The 14,788-nt window shown below is 42.6% G+C and overlaps 1 protein-coding gene across 2 annotated transcripts in view; it reads left to right on the top strand.

Annotated features, from left to right (window-relative positions):
* The window catches only part of MAP10 (microtubule associated protein 10), an 89,553-nt gene that overhangs the window by 55,212 nt on the left and 19,553 nt on the right, over positions 1 to 14,788 (top strand). The window contains exon 3 of one of the 2 annotated variants that reach the window (XR_007132122.1): positions 898 to 1,016. The exons of the other annotated variant lie outside the window; for it this stretch is intronic. The gene's annotated coding sequence lies outside the window, so the exon portion shown is untranslated. The remainder of the gene's footprint in view (positions 1 to 897; positions 1,017 to 14,788) is intronic. 2 annotated transcript variants of the gene reach the window in all.

Here is a 14,788-nt window from a genome sequence, read left to right as displayed (position 1 = left end):
TTTCTAGTTTGAGGCTATTAGGAGTAAAGAAGCTATAAACATTCTTGGGTAAAAATTTTCATTTCAATTTAAACTATATAAATAGATGAGCTTCTGTAAAAAATAAAAAATGTGGATGTTTTTTATCTGTTGGATTCATATCCAGGAGTAGGATCACTGGGTTATGGGGTAGATGTATATTTAACTTCCTAAGAAGTTTCCACTGTACAAAGTGATTGTGCCCTTTTATATACCCACAGTTTCTCCATGTTCTCACCAATAATTGATGTTGTGATGTTTTGAAAACATAGTTAGACACTGAGTAACTTTCAGTGCACTAAATCACAACAACCCAAGAGGTCTAAGATCTGGAAGCTGGAAATAAAGAACCTGGATTTGAAGTTCACACCAGCCCCTGGGGAGTCAAGCCCTTGAAGGCCATGTCTATCAAACAGTAAGACTTGGTCATGAAAAGAGGTTTAGTGTTTCCATCCAAGCCAGATGCCCAGAGGTTATCCCATGGCCCTTTCCCTCATCTCCGATGACCACATCTCTCTGGAGACCAAGTCCAGATAACTCTTCCTCCTTCACAGCTCCTTCATCAGTCTCCAGGGATCCCACCCCAGCATTCATACTTTATTTTGGTTTCCTAATCACCTGACCTCTCCCAAGAGTAATCCTTCTAAACTGCAGGTATCCTCATGACACTTTCTTGCTTGAGCTCCATCCATGGCCCCTCATTTCCCATAAGATTAGAATAAAACTGAAATGTATTAAGGGCTCACAATGTGCCAAGCGCTGTATTTTTATTCTGCTGTCATTTTGCATTGCTCTGATAACTCTTTGAAATAAGGATTCACATTTGCCCTACGTACATATTATGAAAGTAATGCTTAGAGAATGTACCTATCTTTCCAGAATCACACATCAAATCCATGATGGGAATCCAAACCAGATGCATAGACTCCCAAGCCTGTGACCGTAGCCCACCTGCACGATGAAATAACCCTTCTAGGCAGTGAGTTCTGCTTCCTAAGGTCAGTATGAGGAACTCCGTGGGCCCACACCCCAGAGAAACAAGCAAAGCTGGTGAAAACTAATGTTCAAAAACCAAGTCATTTAAAGTCTCCAAAAACTCTCCTAAGAGCATACAACAAATGAAGAAATATTTATTCAATCAAATCTAGGGAGTTCCCATTGTGGCTCAGTGGTAAAAAAAACCCGACTAGGATCCATGAGGGTGCAGGTTCAATCCCCAGCCTTGCTCAGTGGGTTAAGGATCTGGCATTGCCATGAGCTGTGGTGTAGGCTGCAGACATGGCTCAGATCCTGCATTGCTGTGGCTGTGGCGTAGGTTGGCAGCTGTAGCTCTAATTCAACCCCTAGCCTGGGAACCTCCATATGTGGCAAGTGCAGACCTGAAAAGCAAAAAAAAAAAAAAAAAAAAGAGAGAGAGAGAGAAAAGAAAAGCTACTAAGACTCCATGAGAACTGTAAGAGTCTATGATATTTGAACAGCAGCCTGCCTTTTCCCTCGTCCCCATCCCAACTCAGCTCAGTTTGATGGAATTTCCACTCCAAGTAGGTTGTGGCCAAAAATACATGTTTCTCTCTCCCCTCAGCTCCCAACCGAGGGTTACCTGCCATTGGGAGGGCAGGCAGTCAGCATGCATCATCTGTTCTACCTCCAAGTTGAAGAGGCTAAGTTCTTGGTAATGCGGCAGAGAGGCTGGCAGCGACCTTCCTGCATCCAGTCCATACTCAGAGAGAATGGCTCTCCACTATAGGCAGGGCACGCCAAAAATCCTGGGACCCTCATTGCCTCACCCCTCCTTAGTAATAAAGATTCTACATCAGGAGGGAAGAGTCAAAAAGACCAGAGATATTTCCCAGCCTGCATGCAGAGTAGTGACTCAGATGTTTTGTCCAGGAGAGAAGCAAGCAATAAGAAGAGAACTCTAGGAGTTCTCACTGTAGCTTGGCAGGTTAAGAATCTGACTAATATTCATGAGGATGCAGGTTCGATCCCTGGCCTCACTCAGCGAGTTAAAGGATACAGCGTTGCTTCGAGCTGCAGCATGGGCAACAGATGCATCTTGGATCCAATGTTGCTGTGGCTGTGGCTGTGACCGGCAGCTGCAGCTGGGATTTGACCCCTAGCCTGGGAAATTCCATATGCCATACATGTGGCCCTAAAAAAAAAAAAAGAAAGAGAGAGAGAGAGGAGTTTCCATTGTGGCACAGCAGAAATGAATCCGACTAGGAACCATGAGGTTGCAGGTCCGATCCCTGGCCTTGCTCAGTGGGTTAAGGATCCGGCATTGCCGTGAGCTGTGGTATAGGTTGCAGACATGGCATAGGCCGGTGGCTACAGCACTGATGAGACCCCTAGCCTGGGAACCTCAATATTCTGCGAGTGTGGCCCTAAAAAGCAAACAAACAAATAAAAAACAAAAAGAGAGAGAGAGAGAAAGAGAAGTCTAAAGCTCTCCAAAGGAAATGACTTGATTCAAAACAGAGTGTGGGGTGTTCAGACCTAAGGGTGGTGTTGAAAAATAATAGCTCCTTTTAATTAAGAGCAGCAAGCTGGATCTGGCCAGCTAGCTCACCAGAGCTGCTGTGAAATAAACTTTACTTCGAGATATTGGGATGGGTTGTGGATGTTAGGGTGGCCAGCATTAACAGTGATTTCACCCCTCTCAAATCCCAAATTACCAAAAGAACAGCATCTGACTGCCCTGGCTTAGCTCCCATGCTATGCCTTGGTCAGAACAGAGTTGAAATCTTTGGTCGCCAGGATGAATGCAATGGTGCAGGTGTCCTCTAAGGGAAAGTCAGCAAGGAAAGGGACAGCTGGGTGTGTGTGGGGGAATCCACCACATACCCTAAGGATGTAAGTTGAAGTGACCAGGTTAAGAAAGGAGCAACTTTCAAAGGGATGTCTTCAAGCATCTAGATGGTGAATTGGAAGAAATAGTGATAGTAAGATATAATCCCTTTTTCTTTTTCATTCAAAAACCCTGAATATGGAGTTCCTGTCGTGGCACAGTAGAAACGAATCCAACTAGGAACCATGAGGATGCAGGATCAATCCCTGACCTCACTCATTGGGTTAAGGATCTGGCATTGCCATGAGCTGTGGTGTAGGTTGGAGACGAGGCTCAGATCTGGTATTGCTGTGACTGTGGCATAGGCTGGCAACTACAGCTCTGATTAGACCCCTAGCCTGGGAATCTCCGTATGCCATGGGTGAGACCCTAGAAAAGACAAAAAGTTAAAAAAATTAAAAAACCTGAATATTGTGTGCCATGCATTGGCTTGAAAATATGAGTGTGGCACGATAGCCATTTCTGGTTTGAATTTACACTTACATGGCAAAGATGGTGTGGTGTGCTGGAAGTTTAGCTATGGCTAATTTGTCTGAAGACCCATTACTTTTCTTAGTGAAACTGATGAAGCTTTTTCATGTTTCGGATATGGGACATTGATAATTCCAGGTATCTCAACCCAAACACATTTCTGAAGAATGCCAAAATTCTAGGACTGGAATATGAGAAGTCATTAAAGCCTACATTTTTATTTTTACTGCATATTATTCGTTTTCAAGTCTTGCTTGAAACATAAATTTCTACATAAATTTTTTGCTACATAAATTTCCTCCCCCTTCTTCCTTCCCTTCTTTCTTCCTCCCCTTCTCCCTCCCTCCCTCCCTTTGTTCCTTCCTTTGCTTTCTTCAAATATTTCCCTTATATTTGGTAAAGAAAGCCAGTACTATGCAGCAGTCAATTGCCCAGAAATCCTTCAGCCTCAGAGGCAGAGCGCAGTAGTGATGTGTGCAGTGAATGGGGCTGGGGACTTACTACTTGAATATCAGTAGAGAGAGGAAGAGCTCACTCCCTAATCATGGTCAGCAGGGAAGCTCCAGGGAACATCTGGTGTGAGCAGGTTATCTCCAGGAATTTTCTTTGCCTCTCTTTATGAGCAGACACAATATTTCTTCCTGTAAGTGTTCAAGGCTATTGAAAGTTATAAAAGAGCCCTGTGTGATGAGAAATGCTCTGTGGACTAGATGAAAATATCAATGAGCCTGAGAAATCATAAATTCATTTTAGTGAACCGTTTTGAAGAGAAATATTTTAAAATGGCAGAAGGTGAGTGAGAGTTAAATAGAAAATAAAATGTATAATAGAGAACTGTGACTTGAGCTTTAAAGATTTTAATTAATATATAGTTGGATACATTCTAGAATGTAATGATCACTATAGGATTATGTATTTCACTTTCCATTTTGGATATGCAAGCATAGCCTTAAATTGAAAGTATAGACATGTGGTATTTGTCTTTCTCTTTCTGACTTACTTCACTTAGTATGAGAATCTCTAGTTGCATTCATGTTGCTGCAAATGGCATTGTTTTGTTCTTTTTTATGGCTGAGTAGTATTCCATTGTGTATATGTATCACATCTTCTTGTCTTTTTTTTTTTTTTTGGTCTTTTAGGGCCGCACCAGCATCATACGGAGGTTCCCAGGCTAAGGGTAGAATCAGAGCTGTAGCCACCGGTGTATGCCACAGCCACAGCAACATAGGATCTGAGCCACATCTGCGACCTATACCACAGCTCATGGCAATGCCAGATCCTTAACCCACTGAGCGAGGCCAGGGATCAAACCCGTGTCCACATGGATACTAGTCAGGTTCGTTAATCCCTGAGCCACAACAGTAACTCCCCACATCTTCTTAATCCATTCATCTGTCCATGGACATTTAGGTTGTTTCCTGTCTTGGCTATTGCGAATAGTGCTGCAAGTCAGAAAGAGAAAGACAAATACCATATGATATCACTTATATCTGGAATCTAATACATGGCACAAATGAACCTATCTACAGAAAAGAAGCAAACTCATGGACAAGGAGAACAGATTTGTGGTTGCCAAAGGGGAGGGCAAGGGAGTGGGATGGACTGGGAGTTGGAGGTTAGTAGATGCAAACTATTCCATTTAGAATGGATAAGCAATGAAGTCCTACTGTACAGCACAGGGAACTATATCTAGTCACTTGTGTTGGAACGTGATGGAGGATAATGTGAGAAAAAGAATGTATGTATATATTTGTATAACTGGGCCACTTTGCTGTGCAGCAGAAATTGATAGAACATCGTAAATCAACTATGATTTTTTTTTTAAAAGAAAATAGAGTCATGAACCTCAAAACCTGGAACAAATGTACCCAAATTACACAGGAATTTACTGAAAAAAATGCTACGGGGTTGTAATTCTCTAGTTTTCTGTTTTTGTTCTATTGTGATGGATTTGAGGCTGTTTGCCAGCATCATCAGAAATCACTTGAATGGCCTTGGGAGAGGGTGACGGTGCTTGAATGTGGACGTGGGGTCTGTAATGTGCTGGGTCAGCAGCTGCCCCAGCACCTGGACTGCAACTGCACCTGTGAATCCTCATTCTGGAAGGATGCCCTAAGGCAAGGTTTCCAAATTCCACTACACGTTAGAATCACCTAGGGAACTTTTACAGCTATCAGTGCCTGGGGCCAACTCTACACCAATTCCTTCTTATCCTTGGGGATGGGGGCCAGGCACAGCTATTTTTTCAAACCTCTCTGGGTTATTACAGTTTACAGAAGAATTGAGAACCATTGCCCTTGGGAGAAGCAGAATAGCAAATGAAATTAACTGCAGAACTGACAGTGACAGAAGAACAGAGATGAGGCTAGTGGGAAGGGGGCCAAAAAAAATCAGTGCAAGAGAGAAAGACATGACAGGTTTCAGGCTAGATAGCTAAGGAATGCTTACATTTTGTCCAAAGTGGGAAAGAGAGCTAGAGGTTTCCTTTTCTCAACACCCTGAAGCCCAGAGACACAGCAAAAGAGCTAGAATATTGTTGGGATTCCTTGAGCATAGGAGACAGTGGACAGTGGTCAAGTGGACAGTGGTGGACAATGGTCCACAGTGGACAATGGTCTGTCTCTTTGGACAAAAGATCTTGAGAGTCTTCTTAACTTCAAACAACTTGAACAAATCCAAAAACAAGCTTTGAAATAATTCCAATTGTGTCTCAGCAGAAATGAACCTGACTAGTATCCATGAGAATGCGGGTTCGATCCCTGGCCTTGCTCAGTGGGTTAAGGACCCAGTGTTGCCATGAGCTGTAGTGTAGGTCACAGGCATGGCTCAGATCCAGCATTGCTGTGACTGTGGCATAGGCCAGCAGTCCCAGCTCTTATTCAACCTCTAGCCTGGTAACTTCCATATGCTGCACATGCAGCCCCCCAAAAGAAAAAGAAAATAAGCTTGAAGAACCAGGATTCCTCCCTGGGTTAGCAATGGCACTGGGCAGGACAGACTATGTTCTTCCTGTAGGAGACAGTGATGAGACCAGTGGGGCCAGCTCCAGTGAGCAAACGTTAGTAACAGGATGGATTTCGGTGGCTGCCATCTTCAAAAACCAGTTATGAATTCAACATGGCATTCCAGTTAAGGTTGCCAGATAAATCGCAGGACACCCAGATAAATGTGAACTTTACAAAAACAATGGGGAACTTAGAATAGCACGGGACACATTTATACTAAAAATGTATGCATTGTTTACCTGAAATTCACATTTAACTGGGCGTCCTCTTTTATTTGCTAAATCTGGCAACTCTTATTCCCAGTGACTTTCCAGTAGTATTTTCTGACATCCTAGTCTGGGAGGTGGGAAATGGCTGAGTAATGGAACCAGCCCTGCTGGGCACCTAGATGAATGGAGCTGGCTAAGTACAGTGGTGGTCTGATGAGAAAGACAGAAAGGATGTCCACTAGTAGAGCCATTGGTGTTCACTGTAAGCAGAGGGTTCAGTCTGTTCCCAGCAGAGATGTTAGAGCCTCCTGGTAAGAAGTGCTCATGGAAGGAAGGTGCTCTGGTGGGCAGTGCTGGAAGCTTCCTGGTTGGTAGTCAGTACATAGGACATCAACTGTGTACAAGTTCTGGTCCCAGGAGAAGGCCTAATGAGATCCAAATAGAGACCCAGAATAGAGTGTACTGGGATCCTAGACTGGCACCTAAAAGTAAGGTGAAGAGAGAAACTTAGTGCAGCTGGGGTACCACAATATCAGGTCAGACTAACAGCAAGGACAAACCAATAGAAGGTGGCAATATGTACATACATACATATCCCTACCTACCTATTTCTATCCTTGTATCCAAATACCTACTTTATCTATCTGTCTATCTATCTGTCTGTCTGTCTATCTATCTATCTATCTATCTATCTATCTATCTATCTATCTATCTATCTATCTATCTATCTATATATCTATCTATCTATCTCCCTATCTACTTATGGTCTATCTTCTGTATCTTTTCTATCTATCTATCTATCTACCTACCTACCTACCTACCTATCTTCTTAGAATATCACCTTAGGAAACTGGCCCAATGCTTCCTGCCCAAGACCAAAACTGATTCTGTGGACAAAGCACATTGCTGATCCTGCTGGTGAGGATGGCCTGGCTCCAGCCGTGGGGGAGGGAATAATTGCAAAATCTTGGGATGGAGACTCAGGCTAAAGCTGGCAGTATCTCCATAGGGTTTGGAGGTATCTTCACAGAGCAGGCTGGACAAAATGTCATGACTCTTCCTTGTCAGTTTATACAGTGGAAAAATCAATGTTTTATTTCTCCCAGTTATCCACTGAGAGTTCAGAAATGCCCAGTGACAGAAAAATGTCTGAAATCCCTGACTGCTGAACCTCATTCTAATGGTGACTGCTGAACCACTGGGCAGAGCTGGTGTCTGTGCAGGATGGTGCATGGTTGATTTCATTTAAAGAAGCCAGATAATATACTCAGATGTCTCATCAGAAGGTGTTCTATTTAGGAATGCCATTCTTCCAAAAAGCTTAATCCTCCTTTAATTTATAATTGCTTGATGTTTAAGATTTCCAGTAGCCTGAGAAATCTAAGTCCCCTCATTGAATACAGACTCTAGTCTCTGCCACACCTGTAGAGGTGTTGGAGGCTTAATCCCCAGAAATGGTGGAAAGTGGATTCTAGTAACAGTATATGATCTTTTTCACTTCCAGCTGCAGATATTTCAGCAATAACTTCCTTCTTGGACAGCTAGGACAGAACCAAGGGTCCATGATTCACCAAGTTCTATGTAAAATAAAGCAGGGTTATGATCATTTAGAAATCAACCCTGGGATCTCTAAAATCCCTAGGATCCATTGATGTCTTTAAGGCTATACCAAAATCACTCTCCTAAACTGGTCCTTTCAATACTGATGATGACTTTGAAGGGTCAGCTAAGTTAATGGCTTGATACAGAAGTAGACCGATAGATATACTGATTGAAGTTTTCTACTCAGTTAAATGTCTTAAAGAGGGTATTTGGCTTCCTACTAGGTTTAACTTTTGAAATGGAATATAATAGCCCTCATCAGCAACTTTTGATACCGTTGACCTCTAATTAGGTAAACGTAAGAGATCCACTGAAAGTATGCTCTAGAAGTGGATAAAATTGTTCTAAAGCTGTTCTTATCTTTAAGAATGACTCAGTTCTGTTCTTTTTACAATCAATAGAAATTAAATGACTGGTTTTTGAAACACCATGCTGGGTATAACATCACTTCCTTTAGTAAGAGCAGCAGGAAGGTTGAGCAGCCCAAAGCTGATGAGGGAGTGACTTGTAATCAAGATGACCTTGGAGGAGTTCCCGTTGTGGCTCAGTGGTTAACGAATCCCACTAGGAACCATGAGGTTGCGGGTTCGATCCCTGCCCTTGCTCAGTGGGTCAAGGATCCAGCGTTGCCGTGACCTGTGGTGTAGGTTGCAGACGCGGCTCGGATCCCACGTTCCTGTGGCTCTGGCGTAGGCCAGTGGCTACAGCTCCGATTCAACCCCTAGCCTGGGAACCTCCATATGCCACAGAAGTGGCCCTGAAAAGGCAAAAAGACAAAAAAAAAATGACCTTGGAATTATGAGAGAACCCCTGAGTTCTGATTCTTTCTCTCTCTTTATTCTACACACCCAAAGACGAATCTGCAGAGTATTTGCACCTCTTTTATAACTGAAGTACCAGAAATTCTGGCAACATCAGAAAACACCTTGTTAGTTTATTGTGAGATCCATCACTGTATAAACCAATTTAACAGGGTACAGTAGTTGCCAAGCTGTCTGAGCTCCAGATTTTCTCAGCATTTCCCATCTGCTCACACAATAGCCAGAAGATGTTTGCTTTCCTAGATATAGGATAATGCTTTAAAACTGCCTGAAGGAATCTATTCAGCCAAGCTGTTTTAATAAGGTTAAGTATATAAAATATTCACCTCACAGGATATATGCCCATATGCCATTGTATCATTAGTCACAAACATAGGCAGTTAATTCTGGCCTCTAAAGTCCATATTTATGGCTAGAATATGAGAGACTCCATGAACTCAAGCTGTCTTATTTACCTAGGACAGCATTTTTTACGAGTGCACAGGGCTTTCTCCATGTTGTCATGATATTTTATCTGTCTACCCATCTTGTAAATGGTTTGTTGTCCACCCGGGCAGCATATTTGGAGGCAGATGGCCCCCTGGTGTTGTACAGAATGCTCCAACCATCTCCTTTCAGGCTCTCACATGTGCCTAAATACTCCTACTGAACATTGAAATTCTGTTCTGTCTTCATGGATTGCCAGGGAGGAAGTTCCAGGAATAAAAAGACCATAAACTGTTGATTGGAAGCCTACTTCCCACTATTTCTAGATGCAAAAGTTCTAGCCCTCCTACACCTTGGCCAACAAGAAGAAACCACATTCTGTATGGGGGGAAAAAGAACCTTTGGATATAGTAATTTTTTTCTCTTCTTTCCCTATTGAAAATTGTCACTGAGATCTGGCATTTTAATGGATATAGAATAGGTGAATATATCATTAAGATTCCATTTTCCCAGAAGCAGAATTGTTTGTACTTCCTGTTTGCATTATTTTTAAATCAAGATACACATCAAATAGTACATGTATAATTCTACTGCAAATATTATTATGTACCTGTTTAGATACATATCTGTCTATCTATCTACTACCTGTTGAAAGATACCTACTTCCTATTAAAAGTGTTTCCCTCTAGGTGGTATAATTATAGGTGAGTTTTATTTCACCCTATTTTCTTTTTGGTGGTTTACAATCTTTTGTCCGAGAATATGCTTTATTTGTGTAATAATTTTTAAACATGTTAAAACAACACTTTCTAAACTGAAATTGAGTATGTGTGAGCATAAATGATGCCTACCCCAATTATAAAAACCATGGGAATCCAAAGGTGGCTTCATGTCTGTCTCTCCCTTGGTGCACAGCTGGAAGACATGATGTGTCTGTTTTGCACTCCTCGCTGCTCCCCTGAAGGGCCCTGGCAAGCACTGAGGAAATCTTGGGGTCAGATGGAGTCATCACAATCTTCCACTTTTATTTCTTGAGAAAATAGTGGTGGGCAGGGAATGTACTATAAAAAAGGAGAATAGAAAGAAACTAATGTTTAGTAAGTCTTGATGGCCTGGGTATTTGATGTGTGCATTGGCTCATTTTTTCATTATCTGGCATCATTCCTATTTTGCAGATGACATGAAGCCTCTCGTAGTAACTCACTAACCTATGGCAGAGCCAGGGCTTGAACTGACCCTAAAAATTGCAGCTCTTTCCACTCTACTCCACTGCATTGTGTTTCCCAATTTCTGGAGAAAATTAGACTGGCCTGCCGGTCATCTGAAACACTGTTTCTTGAGTGTTTCCTACCGTGATGTCTCCTGACATTGGGAAGTAAGTAAATGCCCCTAGAACTCTTTATAAGGATGTCTTTTCTTTATGCTTTTACTTGCAAACACACCCAATTAATAAAATTATTTTGGATCTTTGATGAAACTCCTTGCATATAATATTGAGGTTCTAACCTATACCATAATACTGTATATGTTAGCTAGCTTACTATCAGAGAAAAAAGAACCATTCGAGGCGAGTTCAAAAACCTTGACATGACACCACTGATGGCTCCTCTGATTCTCCTTTCCTGACATTGATTGACCATATGTGCAGTGGATTAGTATGATCTACTTTCCAATCAGGCAACTTATTTTGACTTGATTCTCATGGATGATTCACTTGATTTACACTTCAAGCTTGACTTGGAAGGTACCCTACAACCAGGCTGGTCCAGCCTCCCATGAAACAGCCTTGACAGGCCATCACCATGGAGCCCCATTAGTGATGGAGATGGAGGCAAAGATAGGAATTCACCGCCATAGGTTTGGAAATCCTTCCTTTCATTGACTTGCAACCTATTTTCTTGCAACCACACTCAGAGTGGACACAAGACTCTTTAAATGTTAGAAAACTGTGATTGGGTCTCCCTCTAATAGTGTCTCTTCTCCAGGGGAAACTTGCAGGTTCTCGAACCTAAGAGAATCATTATTGAGTGCTTACTATGTGTTCTTCTTATATGATCTCGTTTTGTTCTCACACATCCCTGTGGGGAAAGAATCATGGTCTCCAGACCCCTCTCCATCCTTGTCACTGGCTTTCAATCATATTATAATGTGACAGAGGTCTCTTCATGCAAGGTGCCTCAAATCTAAAGTCAACCCAAAAGAAGGTCATTAATCTCATCTGTTTCCTGGAGTTCCGTTGTGGCTCAGCAGTTAACGAACCCAACTAGCACCCATGAGGACATGGGTTCGATCCTTGGTCTCCCTCAGTGGGTTAAGGATCCTGCCTTGCCTTGAGCTGTGGTGTAGGTCACAGATGCGGCTCAGATGCCATGTTGCTGTGGCTGTGGCTGTGGCCAGTGGCTGTAGCTGTGATTTGACCCCTAGCCTGGGAACTTCCATCTGCTGCCATGGGTACAACCCTAAAAAGACAAAAAAAAAAAAAAATCAAAAAAAGAAAACAAAAAAAACTCATCCGTTTCCTCTTTAGTCTTATCTGGAGGTACAGCTTTGTCATGTACCCTTTCAGGACCTTATTGTGTAAGTTTCTCATTTCTGTCTCTGCCTCTCTCTGTCTTTTATGAAAATAAGTTCTCCCATCAGATCTAGTAGAAGTCTCCCAGTTCATTTTGGCTATTGTTTTGAGTCTTTGAATAAGACTTCATCACTTTGCTTCCATGGATCACAGCCCTTTCTTACTACATGTTAAAATTATATTTAAAATCTTCCAAGATTCTCTTCAGCTGTAACCTAGACACCATTCTTTCGTGCTTTTCAAAACATCTTTGTCTGAATCACATGGTCCAGTACTTGTAAACATGCAGATTTCCTACATCCCTAAACCTGCATCAGTCTCTGAGGACACACCAGAAGCCCACAGGTAAAGGAATTCCTAGAGCACTGCTTGTTTATGCCATAAGGCTGACAACAGTGCTTTGTACACTTTACTGAAATAGGACAAATAGAACAAGTCCCTTCCCCAGACCGTCTGGCTCAGGTGATGCCTTCTCCCAACTTGTGCTCTCTGCAAGCACTTCCCTCTATCTCATAAGCAGCAATGCAATACATTTTTAAAAGGAGTCAGTAGGGCTAAGCCCATCATTATTTACTCTAGCAAGGCTGAAAATAGCAGCAACTGATGAGCAAATATTTTGCCCTCCATGTGGCTTCTTGCAGTGTTGCAGCTGTTGCTTCATCTAGAAAAAGAGCCGGGCCTAAGGGTAAACAGACACTTAATTAGGTTAGGGCAAGCTCCAAAACCTTGCAAGCAGGCAAGGCAATAACGCCCCCTGCTTCCTCACCAAGGATGCTCAACATGCTCTGAGAAGCAGTTATCCAGAGCCAGGAAGGCTGTGGTTTCACCCCGCCCCTCCCTGCTTGGCGTGTTTTGTTTGAACCCTATGACCTGATAGAGTGTTTAATCGCAAGGAATGTGGTGGCCCCAATTCCCTTCAACCCTGCAGCAGGAGCGGATGTGTTGAAGCCCTGGGGAACCAGGGTTGGTCTTTGAACTGGCGTTTCAGCATCAGACATGTTTCAACAACCGTTGGTGTCAACAGCAGGGGCTGATTAGCAGAAGAAAAACACTCCATCCCCAGCCTGGCACAAAAATCGAGACAGACGTGCTCCAACCAGGAAGAGATGCGGTTTGCTGAGAAAAATTCATGCTTGGTAGGTCTCACCATGCCCAGTGGAGCCATTTTGGACATTTTCAATATGTTTCACTATAGTTTATGGTTGTTATTGTACCAAATATCACCTGTCTGCTGCCCATCGGCAAGGATCCCAGATGGTTGAGCTGGAGGTCAGAGCCTCTTTTGCCTCTGCGTGTGACAAACACATTGGCACTTCTATCCCTCCATCAGCCAGACCAAGGAGACCCCCACTCCTTTAAGGACTAGAGGGGACAAGATCACAGATGGACGTGCAAGTGTGAGTCTGCATCCGCTTTAGACTCCATTCACTTTGGTTGGCCCCTAGCTGTATGCTATTTCCTTGTTTTGGGTGTTCATATTTTGTTTTGTTTTTAAACTATGCTGTTATGCTGGTTTTGTGGTGCGTCAGCTTGATGAGGCCAAACCACATGCCCAAGCATTCCCTTTCAAGGTGTGAGAGGCTATAAGAGACACTCTCTCCTGAAAGGTGGGGAAGGGAAGCAGCAAGCTTTTTGTAGCATACATACCCTCCCTCTCCCAAGAATTCCACTAAACATGAATCTACTGCTGTGAAGGGACTTGGCAGATGTAATTAAGTCTTTAATCTGTTGACTTTAAGTTCGGGAAGTTATCCTAGGTGGGCCTTAGTCAGTTGAGGAGGGGTCCTTCTTTTGGACAACAGTTCAGCCCATGCCCACAGGGTTCCAGCTGCTCCCAATCGTCCCTTCCAGATGGCTGCCCCAACAGACTGGATTTGCTTAACCAGATCAACAACCACATAAGCCAGTTCCTTGTAGTAGATCTGTAGATCCCTCTATCTATCTGTCTATCCATCTGTCTGTCTAACCAACATCTATCCATCTATCTCTTTATCTGTCATCTGTGCTACTGGTTCTGCCTCTGGTTAAACCCAGCTGATACAGCTGTCAGCTCCTTAAGGTCAAGAACTATGACTTTTTTTTTTTTCTCACCATAGCGCATAGCACAGTGCTCTGCAAATACCTGGCACATTAAAGATTTACTCTTGAATTTTTTTAATGAAGGGTAGCTACTCTGTGATTTATTCATCAGGTACATATCTGCTTGATAACTCTCTGAGATCAATTCTATGTATCTATATTTACTGAGCACCTGACAAAGAGAGTGGTTTTGTGTGTGTGTGTGTGTGTGTGTGTGTGTTGTGTACTTATATGCATGCAAGATGAGAGATAAAACCAGATGCAGCTTTAGGACATATCCTGGAGTAAAGCAGACCCCAGGACTTCCTGATGCACTCTCCAACTGGGTTTAGTGAAGGTGACAGTAACAGAGAATTGAGGTTGCTTGACCTGGTTTATTGTTATTCATCTGATGTTCAGTTTATCATTCACTCATCCAGTCATTCCAGTCATTGTGGCATGAAATGCAAACCTATCCATGCAGAAATATCCACTTCATTCACTAAATCTTAAAATATTTGATCAGGCTATCGTAGATACACACACACACACACACATAAAATACAATAGATACTATATATACTTATATATATAGTACAATAGATACATTACCCTATTTGCAAGCGAGGGAATCATATCACATATTTAAAAATACCGAGAGAAGATCTTGTCTGTCAGGAATGCATTCGAAGTATTAACCTCTATGGAAAGAGGCTGATGTATTCAATGGAGATTGAAGGAGGAAGCCTAAACTTTTA

Source organism: Phacochoerus africanus, chromosome 15, assembly GCF_016906955.1.
Source record: "Phacochoerus africanus isolate WHEZ1 chromosome 15, ROS_Pafr_v1, whole genome shotgun sequence".
NCBI classification, from domain to species: domain Eukaryota; kingdom Metazoa; phylum Chordata; class Mammalia; order Artiodactyla; family Suidae; genus Phacochoerus; species Phacochoerus africanus.
Note: the sequence above shows the minus strand (reverse complement) of the source record. Positions and strands in the feature narration are given on the sequence as shown.